This window comes from Brassica oleracea, chromosome C4 (assembly GCF_000695525.1).
Source record: "Brassica oleracea var. oleracea cultivar TO1000 chromosome C4, BOL, whole genome shotgun sequence".
NCBI classification, from domain to species: Eukaryota; Viridiplantae; Streptophyta; class Magnoliopsida; order Brassicales; family Brassicaceae; genus Brassica; species Brassica oleracea.
In genome coordinates this window covers 11,960,792-11,970,752 of record NC_027751.1, presented here as the reverse complement: position 1 = coordinate 11,970,752, position 9,961 = coordinate 11,960,792, and the positions used below count along the sequence as shown (strand labels likewise).

At 32.3% G+C, this 9,961-nt stretch overlaps 1 long non-coding RNA gene across 1 annotated transcript; it reads right to left on the bottom strand.

Moving 5' to 3' along the window:
* Window positions 1-8,781: 8,781 nt before the first annotated feature.
* LOC106340509 lies at window positions 8,782-9,961 on the bottom strand. Its single transcript, XR_001269428.1, has 2 exons — window positions 9,704-9,961; window positions 8,782-9,395 (listed from the first exon to the last, which is right to left on the bottom strand). It is a non-coding gene; the product is annotated as an uncharacterized LOC106340509 (long non-coding RNA).

Sequence of the window (9,961 nt, the reverse complement as noted above, 5' to 3'; positions counted from 1 at the left end):
CCAACTCACTTTTCCAAAGAGTTCAAAGAAGCCTTTGACAAATGGCACGACATGCTCTGCCATCCAGGCTCAGTTATAAAATACTCTTGAACTCAACTGGACATTCCTTGAAAGAAAGGAAAAGAAGCTCGACCAAGGCTTTGCCTAAATGACATTATATTCACCCTATAAGGTCCATTGAATTAAGAAGAAAAATGGTTTCCAACAATGGACATAAGGGAATAAGAGTACCTAAATTAAAATCGTCTAAGTGGTCGAGACTACATTCTCTATTGATCTAGTGATCAATATGATATTACGCAAATAGCCAGGGCAATCATGTTTGATTAACCCACGAAATTTATCACTTAGATGGCAGTACCATACTTAGCCATTCAGATTATGATGCAAATATTTAAAAGGGCACAAATGTTATCCCATAAGATCTCACGTGTGTACAGTATATCTATGCACAAGGGAATTTATTGTCCCAAGCACCACAAATTTGAGTATGTTCATGAGGGGGAGTGAGGACAAATCCCATGATACATGGAGACAAAAAATTCAATAAGGTTAAATATTTTTGACCAAAAGACTTACTAGACGACTTACTTGTGAGTCACCCAGAAGACTTCACTATTTTTAACGGAAACTAAAATATTTTTAGCGGGAAACTAAAATATATTTAGAGGGAGTTAGAAGACTTCCCAAACGACTACATGTTAGTCGTCTAGACCCTAAGCATAACCCCTAAACTAAATTAACTAACTAAACACTTCATAACATCAAATTAAACTTAAAAAATGTTTGCTATACACAGAAATAATCACATGTAAGTAAAAATTTAATTTTTCAAAAAACATTTAAGCTTTCCAAAATCTAACCCTAAAAATACATACAATACTACAACATATGTTGCCAAACCCTAGACCAAATAATATCATGATTCACTGCTTTCACTCATCTATGTTGAAAATAATTCAATTTTATTATATCTTAATTTATATCACTTAAAACTGTTTATAACTATATGATTTTAATTTTTCGCTTATCAAAATATTTTTTACAAAATTTATAAATTATTTTTAAGATCAACTATACCAGACGACTTCCGTGGACGTCGTTCAGAAGACTTAACAGAATCTCAGAAGACAAAACTTAGTGGGGCTATATTCGTAAAAATGAGTTCTGTTTTTTTGTATGGTCACAAGGGGTTGGCTGTAATTTCACAAGGCTTTTGGGTTACTTTTGCATTTGGTTCAAGTTTGGGTATACTTTTGCAATTAAAATCAAGTTTTGAGTCATATTTGGTTAATCACCCTAAATTATTTCATCTAATCTTTAAATATTAAAATTAAGAATATATTTATAAAATAGTGATAATAATATTTCTGAAGTTCAAAACATAACTTTTAAAATATTAAGTAAAATAATTAATGTACACAAATTTAATTTTTTTTTTATAAAACTAAAATTATCTGGTTTGTGGATATAAATATAATTTCTATCTAAATAGTTTTTGAGGATAATATTGCACTCTAAACTAAACCAGGTTAGTATGAATTGCACTAGCATCCAAAATACGCAAATTTCATATATATTTGTTTTAGTTTCATAATCATAACAATCCCAGTATAATACACTACATGTATTTATTATTTTTTTTTCCCTCAAACTAAAAACTAAAACATATTATAAGCACATTTTTTTCCTTTTTAGTCTAATCCACTATTACAATATGTAACATAAATCGAATACTATTTTGTATCTGTAAACCTACGTGTTTAATATATATGTCTAAACATTCTATACAATCAATACTAACAAACATATAATCTCTGAATAAGAATACCTTTCAATGATCCAAAAAAAAACAACGTTTGGATGTTTTAAAGATACATAAGCAGAACGAACCCGATGTCAGGCGGCGTCGGTAATGTTAGATGCGCGCGTGACTGAGCAAGGATGACAACGTATTATGTCACTCCACTATCTGTCTGCAACTCCAGCCTTTCCTCTGTTTTATCTCTTGACCATAACTAAAAGTTGTTTAAAAAAGATCTTAGAGTATTGTCAGGATATGTAGTGGATGTGATGGATCTCTCTATATACATATAAGCGCTTATTGATGTGCATTAAAGTGTCAGTCACATACTACTTGTATGTATAGAAATGCGAAGAGATATATTCATTTAAAAAAGTGATGTGTTTTGAATGAAGGTACATGTGGCGCGATGACAGTCTTTGACTTTTCAATCAATACTAACAAACATATAATCTCTGCATAAGAATAATTTTCAATGATCCAAAAAAAACAACGTTTGGATGTTTTAAAGATACATAAGCAGAACGAACCCGATGTCAGGCGGCGTCGGTAATGTTAGATGCGCTCGTGACTGAGCAAGGATGACAACGTCTTATGTTACTCCACTATCTGCCTGCAACTCCAGCCTTTCCTCTGTTTTATCTCTTGACCATAACTAAAAGTTGTTTTAAAAAGATCTTAAAGTATTGTTAAGATATGTAGTGGATGTGATAGATCTCTCTAGATACATATAAGCGCTTATTGATGTGCATTAAAGTGTCAGTTACATACTACTTGTATGTATAGAAATGCGAAGAGATATATTCATTTAACAGAGTGATGTGTTTTGAATGCAGGGACACGTGGCGCGACGATAGCCTTCGACTTTCTGACGTGGCATCCTATGTGGATGGCCTAGGAGTGAAGAAAACTCTTCTTTATATATATACTAGGGGGGTATCCGCGCTTCGCGCGGAATATTGTTTCTATTATTGCTAAGAACATGATTTTTTGGATAATGTAATTATGTTGTCGTTTTTATTTGTTAAGATCATTATTTGGTGTTTTTAGTGTGTTATGTAGTAATAGATGATATGTTAATATATTTTGTGTTTGTTTTTTCGAATAATGTGTTGTTGTGTGTATAGTACTTGTTAGTAGTGAAATGAGCATCTAATGTAAAAGATTATTGAATTTCAATAACTTTGTTGATTCTAAGATTAGCGGGTTCAGCGTCAAAATTGTATTATATTTTTTTCGTATTTTTGAAAATTATAACTTTTAAGATGTTTTTGCACTCTCCCTATATTTTGACCTTGGGCCATTCTCATCTATGTATTTTGTTACCTTTCTGGTGTGCGGTGCTTCTCACCATCATCGGAAAAAGACTTACCTCTTTCTCTTGTTCTTCCTTATCTTCTTATTATATGGTGTTTGTTGTAGATTGGGTTTATGAGTTTTCAGTTTTTCGGTTGATTCTCACGGCATTGTAGGTTGTTCAAGTCAATATTGATTGCTCCTCTTCTTCCTTAGATTTCAGCTGATGTTAGGAACTGCATCTTCTTGGTTGGGTCAGAGTTTAGTCGTTTTTGATGTTGTATTCCTCAATGTTGGCTTACTGTCAATAGTCTCTGCTCGTCTTTGTTTTCAAGATCTAATTTTTGGTGTTCTGACTTCTATGCTCTCTTTCATAGCTCGAGGGCGGCTTCATAGTTTGCTGATTTCGTTTCGTCTCCCTTTCCCTCTCTATTCTTGCATCTCTTTGCAGCTTTCATCGCATGTCTGGTGGCTCTCTCTTTCACCATGTTTGCCACTCGAGGTTTGGATAATGTTTTCATTCGTGCATGTTATATGGGCTTGGAGTTATTTATGGTCTCAAGTTTAGTCTCTGATTTCTTGGTGGTTTTCTTTCATTCTCCCTCCCTCAAGTTGTTTCTTTTCTTTCCATGTTTCCTTTGTATAGGTGTAAAGAGTTAGTCTCTTGGAGCTTTGGTACATTCTATCCAGAGCTTTGTAGTTTTTCACTTGCATGGCCGTATTGTATATTCTTGTTTAGTTTGTGAGGTATTTCTTATCTTTTAGTTACTGATTGTGATTCTGGTGCTTTAGGCATATATGTTCCTGCTTCTTGGTGGCTTTGGCCTTTCGATTATTATTCTCCTTCTGACCCGCTTTCTTGGTTATTTGCGTTGGTGCTCTAGTTTCTTATTCTTAGTTTGATTATCTTATGATATTAATAGTGAAATAAATATATAATTTGTAAATTAAATAATAAAAATTAGTAAAAATAATAAAATGGTGAAAATTTATGCTATTTTTAATTGTAACTAAATTAAATATTTAAAATATATTTTTATTATTTTATTTATTTCTTGAATTTTAGGGACTAATTAGTGTGAGAATGATTAGATAGTACATAATTAGAAATTGATGGAACAAATTGCAGTAATCTAAAAGAAAAAGGATTTAAAATACAAAACAAATATGAGGACACATGTCAACAAACCCCCATTCCACATATCATAAGAAGGAAAAAAACCAACTTTATATATATAGATATAGATACATGTTTAATATATATGCCTAAACATCTTATACAATCAATACTAACAAACATATAATCTTTGAATAAGAATACTTTTCAATGATCCAAAAAAACAACTTTTGGATGTTTTACAGATACATAAGCAGAACGAACCCGATGTCATGCGGCGTCGGTAATGTTAGATGCACTCGTGACTGAGCAAGGATGACAACGTCTTATGTTACTCCACTATTTGCCTGCAACTCCAGCATTTCCTCTGTTTTATCTCTTGACCATAACTAAAAGTTGTTTTAAAAAGATCTTAGAGTATTGTCAGGATATGTAGTGGCTGTGATGGATCTCTCTCTATACATATAAGCGCTTATTGATGTGCATTAAAGTGTCAGTTACATACTACTTGTATGTACAGAAATGCGAAGATATATTTTCATTTAACAAAGTGATGTGTTTTGAATGCAGAGACACGTGGCGCAACGACAGTCTTCGACTTTCTGATGTGGCATCCTATGTGGATGACCTAGGAGTGAAGAAAACTCTTCTTTATTTATATAGACTTTCTTACGTGGCATCCTATGTGGATGGCCTAGGAGTGAAGAAAACTCTTCTTTATATATATATAGATACGTGTTTAATATATAGGCCTAAACATCCTACACAATCAATACTAACTGACATATAATCTCTGAATAAGAATACTTTTCAATGATCTAAAAAAAAAATTTGGATGTTTTAAAGATACATAAGCAGAATGAACCCGATGTCAGGCAGCGTCGGTAATGTTAGATGCGCTCGTGACTGAGCAAGGATGACAACGTCTTATGTTACTCCACTATTTGCCTGCAACTCCAGTCTTTCCTCTGTTTTATCTCTTGACCATAACTAAAAGTTGTTTTAAAGATCTTAGAGTATTGTCAGGATATGTAGTGAATGTGATGGATCTCTCTATATACATATAAGCGCTTATTGATGTGCATTAAAGTATGTTACATACTACTTGTATGTATAGAAATGCGAAGAGATATATTCATTTAACAAAGTGATGTGTTTTGAATGAAGGGACACGTGGCGCGACGATAGCCTTCGACTTTGTGACGTGGCATTCTATGTGGATGACCTAGGAGTGAAGAAAACTTTTCTTTATATATATATATATATATATAGATACATGTTTAATATATATGTCTAAACATCATATAAAATCAATACTAACAAACATATAATCTTTGAATAAGAATACTTTTCAATAATCCAAAAAAAAAACTTTTGGATGTTTTAAGATACATAAGCAGAACGAACCCAGTGTTAGGCGGCGTCGGTAATGTTAGATGCGCTCGTGACTGAGCAAGGATGACAACGTCTTATGTTACTCCACTATCTGCCTGCAACTCTAGTCTTTCCTCTGTTTTATCTCTTGACAATGACTAAAAGTTGTTTTAAAAAGATCTTAGAGTATTGTCAGGATATGTAGTGGCTGTGATGGATATCTCTATATACTTATAAGCGCTTATTGATATGCATTAAAGTGTCAGTTACATACTACTTGTATGTATAGAAATGCAAAGAGATATATTCATTTAACAAAGTGATGTGTTTTGAATGCAGGGACATGTGGCGCGACAACAGCCTTCGACTTTCTGACGTAGCATCCTATGTGGATGGCCTAGGAGTGAAGAAAACTCTTCTTTATATAGATACTAGGGTCGGACCCGCCCTACGGGCGGGTAAGCAAATGAAATATATATATATATTTATATCTAGAACTCTAGTGAATTTTTAGTTTATTTTTAATTATAATTTTCACTATTTTTACCATAATTTTACTATTTATTTTATAAATTATATATTTGTTACTATATTTAAAAAAAGTATCTCTATTTAATTGTGTTCAAATATTTAATATTTGAATTTGATAGATTTTAAATATATTTTTTCTGAAATTTTATAATTTAAACAATTAGAAAATGAAAAGCTGATTTATTATTTTTTTCTTTAAAAAATAAGCAAATAGCATAAAATATGATATTAATTGTTGATTTTTAATATTTATAAGTAACATGTTAGGTTATTTATTTATGAATTATTATATTTGAGAAAAAAAAATTTATGTTGTTTTTGTTTATCCAAATATTTGAAAAAAATGAATTCTGCAATTGTTTTCCTTTTTTACCACCAAAATCTAGGCTAAAGTAAAAAAAAATAGACAAACATAACTATTTGATGTATTGTTAGCTATGAAGATTATTTATGGAGCATTTGATATATTTTTAATATATAGTTCAAATATTAAAAAATGTGAATTTTATTATAAATTTTAAAAATTTACACTTATGTATCATGTTTTCTTTTTTTCGTTTGTCGAGATAGCAACAAAAAAATTTCCAAACTTATATTAGAGCATCTCTAAAAATACGCTCTATTTTGAAGTTTGCAAAACTTCATATTTGAAGTTTTAAGTTAGTTTTCTCCAAAAACAAAACTTCAAACTTAACTTCAAAAGTGTTTATATTTTATACTATGATCCTTATGTTTATCATAATTAAATTTTATTCATAAAAGAGTATAAATAAATAGCACATATATAAAAGTATTAAAGCAATATTAATTAATAAAATTTGCACTAAAATATAAAAATTTAGAAACCTTTGCCCGCGAGAGAAGTCATCCGACGGAAGACTTCTAGAGAAATCATCCGACGGAAGACTTCTAAAGAAGTCTTCTCTCAAAAACTCAAATATAGTCAATTGCAAAAGTAACCCAGCAGACTTCTTGCGAGATTGAGAAGACTTCCGGAAGACTTAGAGAAGACTTCTTTGGAAGTATTCTCCAGGTAGACTTCCCTAAAAGTCTTCTACAAAAAGTCAAAATTCTGACTAACTTCGGTCAAATTCAAAAGTAACATGTTTATCCGAAAAGTCTTTTCTACGAATTTCGAAAAAATTTCAATTTCAAAAGTAAGCCAATATTTACAAAAGAAGACTTCCTAAGATGTCTTCTGTAGAGTATACTTCTTAAGAAGTCTTCCTTCGTAAATTTGCAATTGCAAAAATGACCTAAATAGAAGACTTCTTTTGAAGTCTACACAGAGTAGACTTCAAATTTGAAGTTTTGAATTGTGACACTCTATATTTGAAGTTTCACTACTCAAAACATCAAATTTGAAGTTTTAAAGTTCTTTTTTGGTAGGGGTGTTCAATCCGGATATCAGTTCGGTTTCGGTTCGGTTTTTTCGGTTTTTCGGTATTTCGATTAGTAAAATATAACTACTATTCTAAATCCATATTTACTTCAGTTCGGTTCGGTTTATATACCGTCGGTTTTCGGTTTATTCGGTTTTATACCAAAAAACATAATTCTTTATTTTAGGATCATATTATATGAATTTTAGAGTCTTGTTGTCAACACATTCATTTATTAAAAAATATTATAAGTTTAAATAAAAATTAAAGTCATGTTTCTTCTATTAAACATGAAACTCTATTCGTTTATAGATTAAAAAAATGTGAAGAATTTCCACTAATTGTTATCATCAAATTTATAATCTTTATTTCAATTTAGTCAATGCTAAATTAAAGCAAAAAGATCAAAAGAAGACTAAGAAAATAAGAAGCATGTTTGCGATGAATTGTTATTTAAGTATAGTTCAAGTGTTTTACAAATCAGGACTCTTTTATTACTGTAAAAAATTAGCAAAAAAATTAACTTATGATTTTCATACGTTTTTATAAAATATATACATATTTACATGTTTCTATTTTTTGATCGGTTTTATTCGGTTTTATCGGTTATATACCGAACCATATCCAAACCCTACAGTTTTTTAAAAATCATATCCATTCGGTTTGTATGGTATATACCAAATCCAAACCATACTATCCATTTCGGTTTTGTTCGGTTCGGTACGGTTCGGTTTTGCCAGATTGAACAGCTCTACTTTTTGGAGAACAAAAAATTTCATATTTGAAGTGATAGAATATCTTTTGAAGATATTTTTAGTACTTATTTTATTATTAATAATGATGAACAACTCAGGCTTATTGGTTACAAATAGAGCAATATGTTTTTTTTCTAATATCTCTACATTATATTCTTTTGTGTGAACATGTTTTAACTCTGAGGGAAGAACTAAACCACTTTGCATGATGTTAAAACCCTACTTTGAATGTAAGCAAAACTTTGGTTTTATTTGTTAGAAACAGAGCAATAAGTACTTGAATGACTTGGGAGGAAAATAACCTTACGTTAAAATTTAAACATAATTCATAAGATTGTCTAGAAAAACGTAGGTAAATAGTTTAAAAAGCTACTAATGTTTTTTAAATCATTGTGGGCTGCCTGCATATATTGAAAAAAGGACAACAACGATGCGGAAGCATAAAAGCTACTGATGTAGATATTGCATACTCCATCTTGGCGATGCGGGCTTCTTGGCCAACTTGGTAGATGCTGGGCCATATTTTTTTTGTTGATGAGACCACCTGAAGTTGCTTCACGTTCCTACCAGTCTTTTGTACTAAGCTGCAGAATCTCATACCAAAGAGGGATGAATATACATTAGGCATACTACTTAGAGCTTTAGCGATTTGTCTTCTGTTCCGCCAACTCAATCTCGTGACAGATATTTGGACTGTCATCTTCTCCTTAGAACGTGGCCGGCACTGCAATGATACGTTTCTCTGCCACAATAGCTAACGGTGGCTCCATTGAAGTAATGGTTCAGAGTTGTCGGGAGCCAAACCATGAGGATTTGGAACAATCTTATTCATATGACAGAACAAAATGCCATGTGAAACAGTGAAGTTGCAGGAGAGAGAGAGTAAGTGATAATACTTTGGAAGAGATGAGTGTATATACATGTCCGAGCAGAAATTATCGGAAGGACGGAGTTGTTTGATTCGGATGATGCGGAGAGAGCGGCCGTGAGGTACGGAGGAGGAGATGAGGAGAGCTGGTGGCTGGGATGAGACTTAACCACCTCACTGGCGCTTACTGTACTGAAAAATCTCTCCGACTTTCCGTCTGGTCGTTCTAACACCATGGTTCCCGTCGCCACCGCCTGACAGTACGTACCTTATTACACGGTGAACAAAGGTAGGAGATAAAGGAGTGAAAGTAAGCTAAACGAAAGCTACTGATAAAAAAAAAACAAACAGAGGCTTTTGGGAGAAAAAAATGATAATCAAAACATGAACAAAATGAAACAGAATCAACAAACCACAAGATAACAATCTCCCGAATCTCCAAAAAATGATAATCTCCCGAATCAAAAAATAATAATCTCCCGAATCAATAACCCTAGAATTAGCCATAACACGAACTTTTAGTATGAGATATAAAAGATACGAAGCGTTGATGAGATGAAGGAGAGGAATACTCACACATAATTATACTGAAATCACCGATTTTCAGATTGAAACAGAAGCGCATTAAAGACGACGTAGTGGATTGGCGAATCAATGAAACTAAACACAAACTCAACTCTTTACTCAAACCGTTTCAGAAGGTAAAGAGTAAGCGGAAACGACATCACCGTTGAAGGCTGCAGAGATCGACCTTTGTTCGTGCCCATAACGTGAACAAACCCCATTGCGCCCGTGAAGGGACACGCATCGCTTCCACAACGCTCGACTTATCTA